The 17,875-nt window shown below is 43.1% G+C and overlaps 1 long non-coding RNA gene across 1 annotated transcript in view; it reads right to left on the bottom strand.

Moving 5' to 3' along the window:
* The window catches only part of LOC130273832 (uncharacterized), an 84,081-nt gene that overhangs the window by 16,882 nt on the left and 49,324 nt on the right, over window positions 1–17,875 (bottom strand). The window contains exon 3 of the long non-coding RNA XR_008844134.1: window positions 15,459–15,529. This is a non-coding gene — a long non-coding RNA (uncharacterized LOC130273832). The remainder of the gene's footprint in view (window positions 1–15,458; window positions 15,530–17,875) is intronic.

Genomic DNA, 17,875 nt, shown 5'->3' with positions numbered 1-17,875 from the left:
AAACAAACCTTTCAATAACTCTGTTGGCAAAAAAAAAAATGAAAACGCTCAATATAACACCATATTTTGTTCAAAGAACCCTGTACTGCATCTAGGCTAAAAGCATTATCTTTCACCCCTAAACTGAAGACTAGCAAAATGTCTTGCATTGTGACTTGTCCACATCTCTGACTTTTCTTTTTACTAGAATACAGAATGGCCTGCACTCCTTTCTGCATTTTGGCAGGTCAATACTGGCACACCTGGTAGGAATGACTGTTATCACTGGCAAACCTGGCAGGCGTGTGTTTCATCATTGGCACACCTGGCAGGCATGTGTTTCATCATTGGCACACCTGGCAGGCATGTGTTTCATCATTGGCACACCTGGCAGGCGTGTTTCATCATTGGCACACCTGGCAGGCGTGTTTCATCATTGGCACACCTGGCAGGCATGTGTTTCATCATTGGCACACCTGACAGGCATGTGTTTCATCATTGGCACACCTGGCAGGCATGTGTTTAATCATTGGCACACCTGGCAGGCATGTGTTTCATCATTTGCACACCTGGCAGGCATGTGTTTCATCATTGGCACACCTGGCAGGCATGTGTTTCATCATTGGCACACCTGGCAGGCATGTGTTTCATCATTAGCACACCTGGCAGGCATGTGTTTCATCATTGGCACACCTGACAGGCATGTGTTTCATCATTGGCACACCTGGCAGGCATGTGTTTCATCAATGGCACACCTGGCAGGCATGTGTTTCATCATTGGCACACCTGGCAGGCATGTGTTTCATCATTGGCACACCTGACAGGCATGTGTTTCATCATTGGCACACCTGACAGGCATGTGTTTCATCATTGGCACACCTGGCAGGCATGTGTTTCATCATTGGCACACCTGGCAGGCATGTGTTTCATCATTGGCACACCTGACAGGCATGTGTTTCATCATTGGCACACCTGACAGGCATGTGTTTCATCATTGGCACACCTGACAGGCATGTGTTTCATCATTGGCACACCTGGCAGGCATGTGTTTCATCATTGGCACACCTGGCAGGCATGTGTTTCATCATTGGCACACCTGACAGGCATGTGTTTCATCATTGGCACACCTGGCAGGCATGTGTTTCATCATTGGCACACCTGGCAGGCATGTGTTTCATCATTGGCACACCTGGCAGGCATGTGTTTCATCATTGGCACACCTGGCAGGCATGTGTTTCATCATTGGCACACCTGACAGGCATGTGTTTCATCATTGGCACACCTGGCAGGCATGTGTTTCATCATTGGCACACCTGGCAGGCATGTGTTTCATCATTGGCACACCTGGCAGGCATGTGTTTCATCATTGGCACACCTGGCAGGCATGTGTTTCATCATTGGCACACCTGGCAGGCATGTGTTTCATCATTGGCACACCTGGCAGGCATGTGTTTCATCATTGGCACACCTGGCAGGCATGTGTTTCATCATTGGCACACCTGGCAGGCATGTGTTTCATCATTGGCACACCTGGCAGGCATGTGTTTCATCATTGGCACACCTGGCAGGCATGTGTTTCATCATTGGCACACCTGGCAGGCATGTGTTTCATCATTGGCACACCTGGCAGGCATGTTGGTCAGCACAGGCACTTGGAGGTGACAGGTGATATCCGAGAAACCATGAATGGTGTCTCCCCCAGACTTCTTTTCCTCTCTGGCAGCAGTGGTCACATGGTGCACATCAGAGGCAGGTATAGAGGATATGCCAAATAAATAATAAGTAAATCTGCTAGAATAAGTGGCAAAAAATTTATTTTTTTAAAGTTACAGCCACAGAATTTAGCAGCAGGGCTAGTAGCGAATGGTGACAAGACTGTAAATTCTTATTCTAGGACGTATGGGTGACCATTTTAGTCGCCAAATACAGCCCTTCACATAAATGCACGAAATGTGTAAAACTGTAAAATTTACATTTGCAAACAAGAAAAGTGCTGTATGCAGAAGGGGTAAAAGTTAAGCATAGCTTTATTAGGTTTGAAATATGAGACCCTTTAAATATTGATGTTAAAAGTAAACAAAGCATTGGCTGGATTTCCAATACATTACATGTTTAAAAAAGAAACTTGGTTGTTAAATGAAACCCTCGAGAAAGAATGAGTTCATCCAGGTCAAGCACTTAACTTTTCGTTAAGGAAAAAAAATAAGTAATCTTAGGCTGACAGCAGTTTAAGTTTTCTTCTGGAAGGCATCTTTCTTGTTCTTGTCTGAAGCTGTCAAAGAAGTCTCCCTTGTGCAAAAATCTTGCAAAGACGTGAGCACAGTGCGTTTTATAGTTATTTTTGTAATAAGAGAATGACTACAAACACTAATTTGTTTATTTGACAGCGATGATAACATAATGGGGGAGATTTACTATGTGCAGTGTTTTTATACACCGCACATAAATAAAGCTCAACACATTTTCAGTTCACTGACTTTACTAAGACGCACTCCTGTATAGCTGCCATTACGCCCAGCACAGAAATATACACCAGCTCAGGGCATACAGCACTGGAATCTGTATAACTTTCCTAACCAGTGTCTCCATTAAACTACACACCTCATTTAAACCAGTGCCATACTGGTTTTGGCCTGGGGATCCAAGAGCCAGTTTCGAGAAGCATGAACCCTAGACTATAGGGAGAACACATGGGGCACATGCCCTGGGCCTCCACCACCCATGAGGACTTAAGCACCTTCACAAGAGAAAGAAAAGTGTTGGACAATATTTTGGTGACATTATAGTCACAACTGTCACATGATTGAGCTCCTGCATCCTTGCTGAACTGAATAGGAGGGTAAATACCAAGTAGAGTGTGTATCTAGTGTTTATGTTAATTTTATCAGGGCTGGACTGACCATCTGGAAGTTCTGGCAAATGCCAAGTACGTTGGTGTTCAGAGGGATGAGAGGTGGCCACTAACACAATTATGAAACATTGCCTGTTGAATTAATGAGACTGCTGACTACTGCTTACTACTATCCATTGTATTTGATATGTATAAGTTAAGCAAATGTAACACAATAGATAACAGTTGCCATCACTCCTTGCACGCAAGTCCTTTTCACCTCAGTAGATCTTGAAAACATCCAGTGCCGCGCACATGGTCCCATTGCTGGTAGTGTAAAAAGATTACTCATGTATGTATTTTCTTTTTACAATTTGTCTCAAAAATAGAATGACAAACTATGATATTAAAGAACAGAATACAAAAGCTTGTGATATCAATGTATAAATGTATTCAGTGCTTGCATACTCATTTCCCTGTCTGGGGGACATATAGTAATAAGATCTTCTCAGTTTTCCTATAATTTAGCAGTTTGTGATCTATTAAATTTTGAAGGTTTTTCATCACATGCTCAATGGAATAAAGCCCCGATCTTGATTTCAGCAGACACTGTCGTTGTCTTTCATGTGCCTCCATGTCTGTGTATTGATGTACGGTTGTATTACAGAGCATTTCTAATTGATTTTATACACATAAATTGCATTATGGAGAATTTCAGCAGATGTAGGGTTTAATGATTAGTGAAGGGGATTCTAATTTCTATTCATATTAGCAAATTGTGATATTGGTAGTATCTCTTAGCTGCCAAAATGCTTTTCACTAAGTTCACTAAGTTCTTATAGTAACGTTGGTAGGTTAATTACATTATATACAACTGTTACTATGCTGTCTATTGTATACTAAGGCAGCAATGCAGAACTGGTGGCCGAGCTACTGGGCAACCAAGTAACTACTGTTAAAGGGGTTATCCACCATAAGGGGATTTTAGTACATACCTGGCAGACATACCTGGCAGTAATGGACATGCTTAGGAAGGATCTGCGCTTGTCTTGGGGCTAAATGGCTATGTTGTGAGATTACCATAACACTGTGGCTAGCTTTTTGTGAACTGGTATTTCCTGTTTGACTTTTCTTTTTTTTACTACAAATCCCACAATTCCATTTTCCTCCCTCCCATACATCAGCCAACCCACCCATTGAAACATAAATGAGCTGCATCCATTCAAAAGACCTGTGGTTTTCAATCAGGGTGCCTACAGCTTTTGCATTAGTTGCAGATTGATCTCTCTCCCACCAAGCAATCCCTCCACCCATTGAAGCAGACAGGCTCCTGTCATCAGCTGACTAGTGAGTCAGTTCTTGGCCACATTGCAACCTGTGAAAAATCTGAGACAACTGTCATTTTGTATGCTGTTAAAAATAAATGTTGGGGTCAAAATCACAGAAGAATTGTGAGAAAACCATCACACACAGGTACAGACACTGTATTATGAACTACACTAACTTTACAGCCCCTGTAGCATAGTCAAATAAAAAAATCCTGGAATACTCCTTTAAGGCTCATGCACACAAGTGTATAGCATTTCTTTAAATGGTTACAACCTCTACAATCTACAAAGCTGTAATATGGCACCCTTTACTTTTGTGGATGGCTTCTCGGAAAAAGAGAAATCTAAATGAATTTCCCTGCAGAGCACATAGAACACCACATGTAATGCCTATGGCTCCATATTACACTTCAGCCATGTTTATGAGGACTTTATAAAGAGGCGGTAGTTGTTAAAAGCCCTTTGGTCTTTTTGCCTATTTTGATCAACACAACATGCAAAGTACTTTGAAAGTGCAAAATACCTATTACTGTGGTAAAAACAATAATGGGAACACAAAAGTTTAAATCTGTTGGATACATATGCCAATACTTGGTAGAACCACCTTTCACTGCAATAACAGCTGAAAGTCTTTTGGGGGTATTTCTTTACTGGCTTTGTAAATCTAGAGATGGAAATGTTTGTCCATTCCTCTTGGAAAAATAGCTCAGGCTCAGTCAGATTAGATGGAGACCATCTGTGAACAGCAATTATCAAGTCTTGCCATAGATTCACAATTGGTTTAAGGTCTGGGCTTTGATTGGGCCATTTTTTTTTATATTTATGTGCTTTGAATAAGCCATTGTAGCTCAGGCTGTATGTTTAGGCCAGTGTCCTGCAAAAAGGTGAACCTCTGTCCCAGTCTCATTTCTTTACTGACCGCATCATATTTTCTTTAAGAAATGCCCTGCATTTGTAATTCCTACCAGATTCCCTGTACTTGCTGAAGAGAAGCCTCCCCACAGCATGATGCTACCACCCCCATGTTTCACTGGATATGTCTGACCCTCACATCATACATATACAAATGCCGGCTCACCGCTATGAATGACGCATAGCAGTGAGCCGGCACCTGTATATATATAGATGCTGTGAGTGTCAGACATATATCCATATGTCTGACCCCTATCGCGCATCTATATATACAGGTGCCGGCTCACTGCTATGAATGACAAGTAAAGCAGTGCAGGGAGCGGAGGCTCGCGCTGCTGCTGCCAATAGCTTACTTGTCATTCATAGCGGTGAGCCGGCATTTGTAGATGGATGATGTGAGGGTCAGACATATATCCATATGTCTGACCCCCACAGCATGGTATGCAGCTGCTGCCTGCTATGAATGACAAACTCTTAGCAGCGAGAGCGGGCAGCAGCCCTCCGCTCCCCCGCTAATAGAGTTTTCATTCATTGGCAGCCAGGGAAGGGAGAACATTAAGATTAATATGCGCAGCTTGGGGGGGGGGGGCAGTATGTATATAAATATGTGCAGCGGGGGTCAGTATATGCGCAGCGGGGGTCAGTATAGATATATAATAGTGCTGGGGGGGCAGTACATTTATTCAAGTGCAGCGGGCACTAAGTTTGATATAGCGCAGCAGGGGGAAAGATATATAGAAACGCTGGAGGGGCCAGATATATACCCCCCCAGCGATTCTAGACATCTTTGCCCACCACAGCGCTTCTATATTAAAGCTCTGCCAGGAGCCCTGATTGGCTCCTCGGTCCCGGCCATTCAGGGCTTCTGGTGGGGAATTTAAAAATGAAAGTGTACAGTACATTGCAGGGGATCGGAACATGCCGCCCGCTCCCCTGCTTAATAACTGTTAATCAGATCGGGTCTCAGAAGTGAGACCCGGTGCGATCAATCCCTCAGCCCCTGTACTACTACCCCAACATGGAACAGACCCTGTTCCATGCTGCGGGTAGCAGGATTTACTCCATCTTGAGTAATTTCCCGACAGCTCAGAGCTGTCGGGTTTCTGTGAAGCAAAACTCACAGGTTTTCCTGTGAGTTTTCTTCCCACTCGGAGGGTTTTTTCTCTTTTTGTCGGGAACACACCCCTTTTGTCTTGAAAAACGCCCCTTTTGTAGTTTTTTTTTCCACTGTCGGGGTTGTGCGCCAGATTCTGGTGCAAATTCTGGCGCATATTCTGGCGCAGACAGAATTCTAGCGCAAAACCCGACAAAAAGTGTCGGGATCCTGTTAGTAAATGAGGGCCACTGTGTAAGTTGACCAAGGGCATGGTAAAAATAAGGTTTTATACAGTCTTAATAAATATCAGATGGCCTTTAATAAAAAAAAAAAAGATTTTCATAAAATTCTTGCTCTTAAATTTAATGTGTGATGTGAAAATTATTTTAACCTAGACATACTAGACGCCTACTGCCCTGTGCAGACATGGGTTTGCTTTAGTTAACACAGTCAGACAGTAGCACGACTACTACTCTGACATCTGTTTGAATTAGCACTGCTCTCATGGTGATCACAGTTCCCAAATCATCAAAAAGGCGCAGAGAGTGTGGAAGGTATTATCTCACTGTACAATGTCTGTATGGATTTCAGGAACAGTGAAAAGTGTAACTGAAATCATGTACATGATGCAATGTATATGTGATTATAGTGAATCCAATATGCCAGCCATTAGAGGAACCCACTTTTCACATCTGTCTTCCATTTATATACTGTATTTTCTCTTTGAAGTGAGCCAGTGATTTCCTGTTGGTTCATATAGTTGCGCGATGGCATATTTTACATTTCTTGTTCCTTTAAGAATGTCCAACACACCACATTAATGTAGTGCCTGGGTCCTTTTAAATGCAGCCAAAAGTTATTCTAAGTCTACAAAATTGAACATACATGCTTTCTTTTGTGTTCACTAAATATTAACATTATTCTATTTAAAACACAGATGAAGGGAAAGCTTAGAATTTACACTCATTAAATGTTTTTTTCCTCTAGCTTGTTGGAGCAAAGTTTTCCAAGTAAGCACTGGCAAACATAAGAAAGAAAGTCCTGTATGAATATATACATGGAACCTCTCTATGGCTTTTCTGAGATGCTACCAATCTTAGGCCCTAACCCCATATGTGTATTTTTTATTAGGGCATATTGGATATCATAAAAGCTGTGCCCCTGTGTTCATCCACTGGAGGTCAGAACTGACAGCCAACCAACGACCAGCATACCTTAGTGGGTGTTCTAAAAGGTGTGCATTTTTACGTTGTGGTGGTGGTGGTGGTGGTGGTGGTGGTGGGGGGGGGGGGGGGTTGCATGCATATGCAGGACTTAAGAAAGTCGCAGTTCTTAAAGAGGTACTCCGGGGAACTAAATCCATAGCCCATTCTTTCCGTCTCACCAACCTATGCATTTGTCTAAATATCATTCATTAGCTATATACAACAGTTTTCCTCTTTCAGCTGTCACTTACATGCAGGAAGTGAGAGAAAAATTCATTTTTTAGATCCACGTTGTCTCCTCAGTGAGAGCAGCCCCTCCCATCAAGACAGCATCACCTGATTTCTGTCTGATTTATGATTGGGCTAGAGCTCTGGCTGTACAGACGCACGTCCCCTACCTGTGTGAGGAGCTTGTGAGAGAAAAAGCAGTGAAGATTCCTAGTCACAACTGAGCACATAGCTGCTGTTTTTCTTTTGAATATGCTGCCATTCAGGATACAGAAAAATTCATAGCAGGAGGCGGCATAAAAGAAAAGACTTGTGCCCAGATTTATCAAACTGTGTGAGAGAAAAAGTGGAGAGATTTCCCCATTTGCAGCCAATCACAGCTCGGCTTTCACTTTACCTCAGCTTGTTAGCTGGCTGCTGTGGGAAAATCCCTCCACTTTTTCTCTCACACAGTTTGACAAATCTCCCCCAGTGTGTGTGTGTGTGTGTGTGTGTGTGTGATCTGCAGTGTATGCCTGCTCACAAATAGTGAAAGCAGTTGGCTGGCAGCCATTACACAGAGCTGAATTCTGGGAGTTGTAGTCTGTGCTGAAGATAAGGAAAAAAAGTATTTAGGAGACATCAGGGGCCAAAGGAACTGCCAAAATCACATGAATAACTACAGGGTACACATAACAGGTATTGTGATGGCTTTGGGGCATTTTTATTTTTCTTAACTTCCCCGGAGTACCCCTTTAAGGAAGAGCTTTTGTACCTAGAAATAAGTGAACCACCCTGCCCCTTCTGACTTAAGTGAGTGTGGCTTGATGGTTTCATTATCAGCAAGGGTTCTCTTGGAGTATTAGTGCTAGAACTCCTATCAGTGCTAGGAGTCAGAGCACCACTGCATCGACTTGTCAAGCAAATAATATTGATATCCAACAGCAACTATTCACTTACTAAGAAGTGAACAGTCTCACTCACTACTTGGTTGTCTTCTAGCCTTTTTTTTTATTTTATTACATAAAAAAATACAATAAACCTGATTTTATAATGAATTTTTAAAAACATATACTTATCAGGTCTCTGTGAACTAATTATTGCCCATATAATACATTTATCAGTTATGGTAAACAGTAAATAGGAAAAAAAATATCATGCATTCTACCTCCTTCCATATTATTTTCTCTACCTGTGGTCCACTCCATGCTCCCTTATGCTGATGTGTTTGTCTTCCTGCCACTGTTCTTGGCTCTGCCCAAAAGGAGTGCTCTCCCTTTCTGCCTCCTAAAGAGCCAGAACGCTACTTAAAGGGGTTATCCAGGAATAGAAAAACACAGCTAATTTCTTTCGAAAACAGCTCCACATCTGTCTCCAGGTTGGGTGTGGTTTTACAACTTGGCTCCATTCACTTCAATGGAACTGAACTGCAGGACCACGCCCAACCTGGAGACAGATGGAGAGCAGTTTTTGAATGGGGTTTCTATTCCTTGATAACTCCTTTAAATCAATACACCAGTCTATCACTACAGATCACCTGGTATTTAGATTAGTCACCCCATCCCAATGTGTCTGAGCAGTAAGACCTGTAGTCCACAAGTGTTTCATCTCTATGTGTCCCAGGAATTTAGTTAGGTCCCATCTTCCATCTCACTATCTTGTATCTGGCGGTAAGACAGCTAGCTGCCTCACTGGGTTGCTTTCTCATTACTCTTGATGAAGCTGCCCGGTGAGGCGGCAGAACACGTAGGGTTTCCCTGTGAGTGTCAGACAGCGTTTCTCTCTTATCTAATCATACTTTGTACATGGGTTCATCATGCAGGTTTTTCACATGGGATCACAGGTTGTTTCTTTCAGGCACTTTAGTTTTCGTCATTAGTATTGGGCCATTTTTAAGATTGGTTTGTGGCACATCGGCTCTTTTATGAGGTACTGACTCACATATTACACTTCAGTGCAAGAGTAATAGCACTTTATATTGCTCATTCATTGGGAGCCATGTACGTTTTTGCTGTACTTATATTTTGTACACAGTCATTTTTTGGAGCTGTCATTACCATTGCTTACATCCACAGGTGTGAGTGTAGTAGGTGTTATACATACATCCTCCACTCCGATATTTCTGTAATTTTAAACAGGGGCAGACTGACCGGCCGATCCAATCGGATGTCGTCCGAGGGCCCGCCCGGGTAAGGGGCCCGCTGCCGCTGCTAATGAGAATCCAGGACACTTGTCCCGGATCCCCAGCAGACAGCGCTGCCAGTACACGCACATATCAGAGATGGCGTCCCATCTGTGTGTGTCACGTCTGCACCTACACAAAGATGTGACCTCTGCCCCCACGCAGTCGCCGATGACGTCACTCATCGGTGCCTGCACTTTGGAGGAAGACAGATGCAGGCCCCTGCTGCTGAGGAGAGCGCTGCGTGGGACACATACAGGTGAGCATCATTTTTTTTTATTTTCAACCCGGGAAGAGGCTGCCTGCACCTACTGGAGGGGGGGACTCTAATTCTGCTGTCTACACATACTTGGGGGTAACTCTTACTCTGCTGTCTACACATACTGGGGGTGACTCTAACTCTGCTGTCTACATGTACTGGGGGGGACTCTAACTCTGCTGTCTTCACCTACTGTGGGGGGGGGACTCTAACTCTGCTGCCTGCACCTACTTGGGGGGGGGGGACTCTAATTCTGCTGCTGTGTATACCTACTGTGGGAGACTCTAACTATGCTGTCTTCATGTACTGGGGGGACTCTAATTCTGCTGTCTTCACCTACTGGGTGGGGGGGGGGGGGGACTCAAACTCTGCTGCCTGCACTTACTGGGGGTGAGGACTCTAACTCTGCTGCTGTCTACACCTACTGGGGGGGGGACTCTAACTCTGCTGTCTACACATACTGGGGGGACTCTAACTCTGCTGCTGTCTACACCTACTGGGGGGGGACTCTAACTCTGCTGCCTACACCTACTGGGGGGAAACTCTAACTCTGCTGTCTACACCTACTGGGGGGACTCTAACTCTGCTGTCTACACCTACTGGGGGGGGGGGGGAGAACTCTAACTCTTTTGTCTACACCTACTGGGGGGACTCTAACTCTGCTGTCTATACCTACTGAGGGGGATCTCTAACTCTTCTGTCTACACCTACTGGGGGGAACTCTAAGTCTGCTGCCTACAGATACTGGGGGGGGGACTCTAACTCTGCTGTCTACACCTACTGGGGGGGACTCTAACTCTGCTGCCCACACATACTGTGGGGGACCCTGCTGCATATACCTACTGTGGGGGGGACCCTGCTGCCTATACCTACTGCGGGGGCACCCTGCTGCCTACACCTTCTGTGGGAGAACTCTGCTGCCTTCCCCTACTGGGAGGGAGCTCTGCTGCCTATACTTACTGTGGGGGAACTCTGCTGCCTACACCCACTATGGGGGAACTCTGCTTCCTACATCTAATGTGAGGGAACTCTGCTGCCTACACCTAATGTGAGGGAACTCTGCTGCCTACACCTAATGTGAGGGACTATCTACTATGTTCCTGCCTAGCTAATATGGGGACAAACTACTAAACTAATAGGAGGGCTACCTACTACCTACATAGGGGGTCTTCATAGTGCCCCTCCTGAGACTAGATTCTGGATCTGCCACTGAGTGGAAGGGGTGCTAGCTACCTACTTGACTAACACCCTGGCTACCTAACTTTGTACCTGGATGCCTAACTACTTACCTACATACCTGGTTATCTAACTACCTACATACCTGGCTGCCTAAATAACTACCTAAATATCTTGCTACCTAACTACATAACTGGCTACCTAACTATGTAAATACCTGGCCTTCATAAATGGCTGCCTATCTACCTAGCTAGCAACCTACCTACCTACCTGGCTAGTCACCTACCTACATATCTGGCTTCCTGATCTACCTACCTAGTTACCTGGCTACCTACCTATCTGCCCTTTTACTGTGCAGGACACCAAGAAGGACATTATTACAGTTTGTAGGCCTGTGGATGGGCAGATTGTGCAGAGGAGGGGAGGACGCTGGAAAAATGTAAAGTCTGACATGTTTGTCCTGCAGATGTTAAGAGATGGACATGGCGGTTTGATCCGGACGGAGAAGAAAAGGAAAGAGGGCGCCGCTGATCAGAAAATACATAATTGTGAGTCCCTAGATGTAACTGTAGGCACTTATATGGTACAGCTGATATCTACCGCTATATGGTCCTGTGTATAATCACTTATATAGTATACAGATCCTGTATAGTATACTTGTCTGTGTATAGTGGTTTTATTCAGTACAGTATGGCAAAAATTATCCAGCTATTGTGTGGTGGTAAATATTTACTTATTGTATACTGGTATCATTGGTCATGGAAAATTATTTTACCTACCTTAAAGTGTTTCTTATAAATACAATTTAGTTTATTTTGTGTGTAGGGATGGTGGAGGGATTTGGGTAGAATAGGGGCAGAAGTGTGACCAGCAGCAGAGCATTGCAGGGGGCCCTTACTTATTATGGTCCAGGGGCCTTGAGTGTTGTCAGTCCTCCCCTGATTTTAAATGGTTTTAAATGTTTGTCTTTTCTATGAGTTTAATAAAATTGGTATATTTTTATATTACTTGGGGGTGTGCATTGTACAATAATTGCTAGCTGTTCTTTGTTGTTTCTGATCAGATTCAGACTTAGGACCTTGTGCAAGATACTGCTAAGGCTACTAGAGATGAGCGAACTTACAGTAAATTCGATTCGTCACGAACTTCTCGGCAGTTGATGGCTTATCCTGCGTAAATTAGTTCAGCCTTCAGGTGCTCCGGTGGGCTGGAAAAGGTGGATACAGTCCTAGGAAAGAGTCTCCTAGGACTGTATCCACCTTTTCCAGCCCACCGGAGCACCTGAAAGCTGAACTAATTTATGCAGGAAAAGTCATCAACTGCCGAGCCGAGAAGTTTGTGACGAATCGAATTTACTATAAGTTCGCTCATCTCTAAAAGCTACAACTTGAATTTTGTAGCCTTATTGTCAGCATCAGACCCATATTATACTGCCCAACCAGTAATCAAACATGTGGCAAACATAAAAAAACAAACAGTTCACATATTTCCTGCAGCCAGTGAATAATGCCCCTATGTATACTTTTAGCATGGATATATTTCTATGCATATCCCAGGCTGTATTCACACATACAGTATCCAGTGCATATTTAATGTGTAGAATTTTGAGCTGCAGATTTGATGCTGTAGAGTTCAATGTAAGCGAAAGCACAGCTTCAAATCTTGAGCTTCAAATCCTGCGCATCAAATATGTGCAGTATATTGTATGTCTGAATATGTCCTTGAAAACTTTGCTGTAAGAAAAATAAAAAGAAACGTTTTTAATTATTTTCAGGTTAATAGCGTTAATGAACTAGGCTTAAATGATGTAAAGGTTTTAATATTTTACCAAAGATTGCATTAGTTTTTTTTTTTTGTCATTTGTGAATATACAAAATCTCTGGTGTCATATAGCAGCCACGCGGGATTACTCTGATTGCTGTGTGTGCACCATGAGTTTATCCTTTATGCAACTGTTACATCATCTGAATGCAGCAAATGTATTTCAGGTATAAATATTGATGTTAGAGCCAATGCCCCTTTTATAGTAGATAGGATTTAAATTTCAAAAATAATTTAAATAATGTAAAAGTGCTCCTTTGTAAGCTTGGCCCTACCTGACCCCTGGCTCTGTGTTCCTATAGGTATCTAGTTTCCTCAGCTAAAGAGTTTCATTCACCCATTGCAGCACATTGGTTGGGGAAGACTGTATTTACTCTGTCTGTCTTTTATAGCGATATATATATATATATATATATATATATATGACTAAAACTCTCCTATGAGTATAGTCACAGTAGGTAGGGAGCAGTGCAGACCTATTCTTCCTTCAACCACTCACCCTACCTACTTAGACGATCTGCCCAAAATAACGGATCCCAACTGGGCAACCATCCCTACCCTCACTATGTGCATGGGGCATAAAAGAAAAAAGTTTGACGAGGTCAGCAACACACACAAACATCATGAACCAAATCAGAATACCAGAGGGGAAACCAGGTATAAGTCAGAGGGTCAAAACTTAGAGGACAGAGCAGCACAAAATCAGCAGGCAAAAGTCAGGTAAGATAAGCAGGGAAACACTGGTAATTTGGGGAACCACAATCACAAACATCTGAGCAAGGCAGATGGCAGTTTTAAATATACTAGCACTGGGTGGTGCGAGTTCTGGTGCTGCAGAAGATTGGCCTGGTGCATCCATCTCCTTATAGGCCAAGCCGAACCGTTCCACTATGGTGATCAGCCCTGTGTGGTGGAGGCTCGATTGTCAGGATAATGCAAGATGCCACCGGTTGGGCCTAGTGAGGACCTGGGTGGTGCTGGGACCGGCCCAATTACCTTTGTTACAATAACCCTACAGTATATGGCAGAATCCTGAACTTCCAGACTTTTTTTGTCTGGAAGGCTTCTTTCAAAGGGAGGATGGTGGGCTGCAGTTGCTTAAACAACTCTCAAGGTGGGCCTGGCTTTCCCACATTTGACATATTTATCAGTCTCAGGAGAGGGTCTCTAGTCCGCTTACATGCATTGCTTGACTAAGTGGCCACTGAGGGCAGGGATAGTCAATTATTGGGTGGCTATCCCCCCCCCCCCCCCCCCCCGTCCGTTCTGGCAAAATGTGTGTCCAATCCTGCCTGCCCCCGCAAGCATTTTGTCACAATTTTTTGTAATGGTACCCCCTGTAACATTTTATTACATCCTGTGCCATTTCATTATGCCCTGGTGCCATTTCATCACCCTCCTGTACCATATCATCACCCCCTTGTGCCATTTTATCATCCCCTTGTACCATTTCATCACCCCCTTGTGCCATTTCACCATCAGCCATTTCATTAGCCCCTTGTGGCATTTCAGAGGTTTGTGGGACTGTGTAGGGTTTTGCGGGACCTGCTGTATGTTCTGTGAATGCCCACTTTTGCCTGCAACAATAAAGTTTTTACTGGATCCCGCAGGACCTTTGGGATCCCGATGCAGGACTCTAATGCACATCTAATGTGGGAATGTAAGGAGTTTGGAAGGATTTGGAATGTTATTGCAAAGGTGTACCCAATGACAGTGCCTGCTGACCCAAATGTAGTCTCCTAGGCAATTTTGAATTAACTTTCCTGATGATCAAGCTGAAGTTGCTCTGCAGAGGTTGGTATATTAGGCATGACAGAAAATTGTGGCCCACTGGCTCCAGACTGATCTATATTAGATCGATATCTTGGTACTGTTTTGCAATACCTTTATCAGATATTCTTGTTTCTAATTTTTATTTTTTATGTATCTTGTGTAGATAATATTTTTTTTCTTATTTGGTATGACACTACATGATCAGTGTTTGTTTCTCTTTTTACTATTGCATTGTATAATTGCTTTATTTGTTCTTTTCTCTTTACTTAGAGTCCACCCTGCATTATATATTTTTTCCTTTCTTCTTTTTTTTTTGTTGCCCATGTGTTGCTTTATGCACACTTTGGTTGTCAAGAAAATGACTGAAAATTTTTAATAAAAATGATCAGATCAAAATAAATAAATAAATAATCTGAAGCAGAGGACAGTTTTCTGAATGCATCTGTTTGGAGCCCTGCTGTGTTAATCTGCTGTGACTGACCTCTAGCAATAACAGGGCTCTTATCATTTATTTATAAAAGACCAGAATATTCCTCAGATAATTTATGTAATACTCCCATTATGTCATAGCATTGTAGAATTCTGTAATTACTAATGGGTAAAACTGGCACTAGTTGCAGGTACATAGCACAAGATATCCGTTTTGTTCAGCCAGTTTATTTTCTATCACATTCAACTTATCTTACTGACCTCATATGCGAAAAAAATCCAGCTCCTGGTACACGGCTCACTGGCTATCCAGGTTAATCCTCCATCTCCATCTGCCATAACAACAATAACACCAAATGAGGCCTCTGTACATGTTACATTAACCCATTACATACTACTTGTAGGTCAGTATTCCAATATGCATTTTTTTTCTATGTGATTTCTCTACTTCCCAATGCTCTAATCATGAAAAGGAGGGTAGCACATTTAGGGTAGCACATTTAGGAATAATAGAACAATTTTAGAAATGGAAATATGAGCTGCCAAAATTAAGTCAATCACTACAATTTCCTGTACACATATTTGATTCTGAATTGAATTGAAAATCTCATGCAAAACAAAATAAAGGTTAGGACTTCCATAATGTGTTTCTAGTATACATGAACAACTTAAGGCTTAATACACACAATGTATTGAGTTTAACTTTCAAAACCTAAACACCAACAGAAAGCACACCTTGCTTATAAGAATACACAATCCTTATTAAAGAAACAAGTTACAATAAAAACATTAAGATACGTAAAAAAAAGTTTAGGCAGAACTACAATGAAAGAGCAGATCACATTGAAGACAATGTTCAATATTATGTTCAATATACCAACATTACATTGGTTGCACTGTCTGAACTGCAATGTGCATAACAATTCATCATTACAATAAATGTATGGACAGAAACAGCCTACTAAAAAAAAAAAAAAACATTTAAATACAACAAAAACACATTGCACATAACAAACAGAGACCTTACATTCAGTGATCCCTGCCACCCCTAACCCCTTTTGATATATTGAAAATAAGTTACACTTGCCTTCAGTGTAATCTACCATTTCCTCCCCCCCCCCAAATTAATTATCAGCCCAGCGCTGCGCTGTCCCCATCGGGGTAAATACTCACATATCACCCGCAAGCGCTGCATTCCTCGTCCTCCTGTTTGTTGCAGCCGCCAGGCTGCAAAAGGTAAACAAAATAAACTTTAACGCATGTTCCGACGTCGGCCTTACGCTCTTCCTGGGGTCGGCAACGTCGGAGAGCCGTCAGCCTATCACCGGCCGCAGCGATGTTCTGCCTCGGCCGGTGATAGGCTGAGCACACTGTCATGTAAGAAGCCGGCCGGCTTCTTACATGACAGTGCGCTCAACCTATCACCGGCCGAGGCGGAACATTGCTGCGGCCAGTGATAGGCTGACGGCTGTCCGACGTTCCAGTCCCCAGGAAGCAGGTGAGGCCGGTACCGGACCAACGGGAGGCGAGTAAAATTTTATTTTGTTTACCTTTTGCAGTCCGGGCATGGGGATACAGCGTACAGTATAGAGCTCCAGCGCCGGTGGCTGCAACAAACAGCAGGACCAGGAGGGCAGCGCTTGCGGGAGATATGCGCAGCGCTGGGCTGATAATGAATTGGGGGGGGGGGGGGCAGAACAACGCTCACGGGTCACATATGATTAGTTCCCCGATGTGGAGTCAGCGCAGCGCTGGGCTGATAATTCATTCATTCCCAAGGGGGGGGGGGGCAAACCGGTATTGCGGAGTGGGTTAAAATTCATATCATGCAGGGCAAAAATGTCAGTATTCGATATGAATCGGTATACCGTCCAGCCCTAATTGTAACTTGTTTCCTTAATTAAGGTTATGCACTCTTATAAGCATGGTATGCTTCCTATTGGTGTTTAGTATACATGAAGTAAGACTTTTTTAGTTCATAAATATGTATATTTAGAAGTGGCGAAAATTAAGAAAATAATAATATTAATACTTTATATATTGCATTTGTTTTCCTATAAAGAATAAGAGGACCCATCAGTCAGACATCTGTAATCAGGCACTCATCCCTTAAAGGGTACCTCTCATCAAATAAACTTTTGATATATTTTAGATTAATGAATGTTGAATAACTTTCCAATAGCATGTTAATGAAAAATATGCTTCTTTCTATTGTATTTTTCCCGATCAGTCCTGTCAGCAAGCATTTCTGAATCATGCTGGAGTCCTAAACACTCAGAGCTGCCAGCCGGCTTTGTTCACAGCCAAACAGGCTGTGAACAAAGCAGGCTGGCAGCTCTGAGTGTTCTCCTTTGTGAACAAAGCAGACTGGCAGCTCGTAGTGTTTAGGACTCCAGCATGAGTCTGAAATGCTTGCTGCCAGGACTGGTAGGGAGACCCCTAGTGGTCATTTCTTCAAAGTGGAAAATTAAATAGAAAGAAGCATATTTTTTTAATAACATGCAATTGTAAAGTTATTCTGCATACATTAATCTATAATATATCCAACGTTTTTTTGATGAGAGGTACCCTTTAAGGATGAGGCATACGTTGTTATCATGGGACAACTTCAATGAATTGAGAGGGGGAGCGAGGAAGAGATCCAGCATTGAGCACTTGGTCTCGAGAACTCCTCTTTG

The sequence above is a fragment of the Hyla sarda genome, chromosome 5 (assembly GCF_029499605.1).
Source record: "Hyla sarda isolate aHylSar1 chromosome 5, aHylSar1.hap1, whole genome shotgun sequence".
In the NCBI taxonomy this organism is placed as follows: domain Eukaryota; kingdom Metazoa; phylum Chordata; class Amphibia; order Anura; family Hylidae; genus Hyla; species Hyla sarda.
Note: the sequence above shows the minus strand (reverse complement) of the source record. Positions and strands in the feature narration are given on the sequence as shown.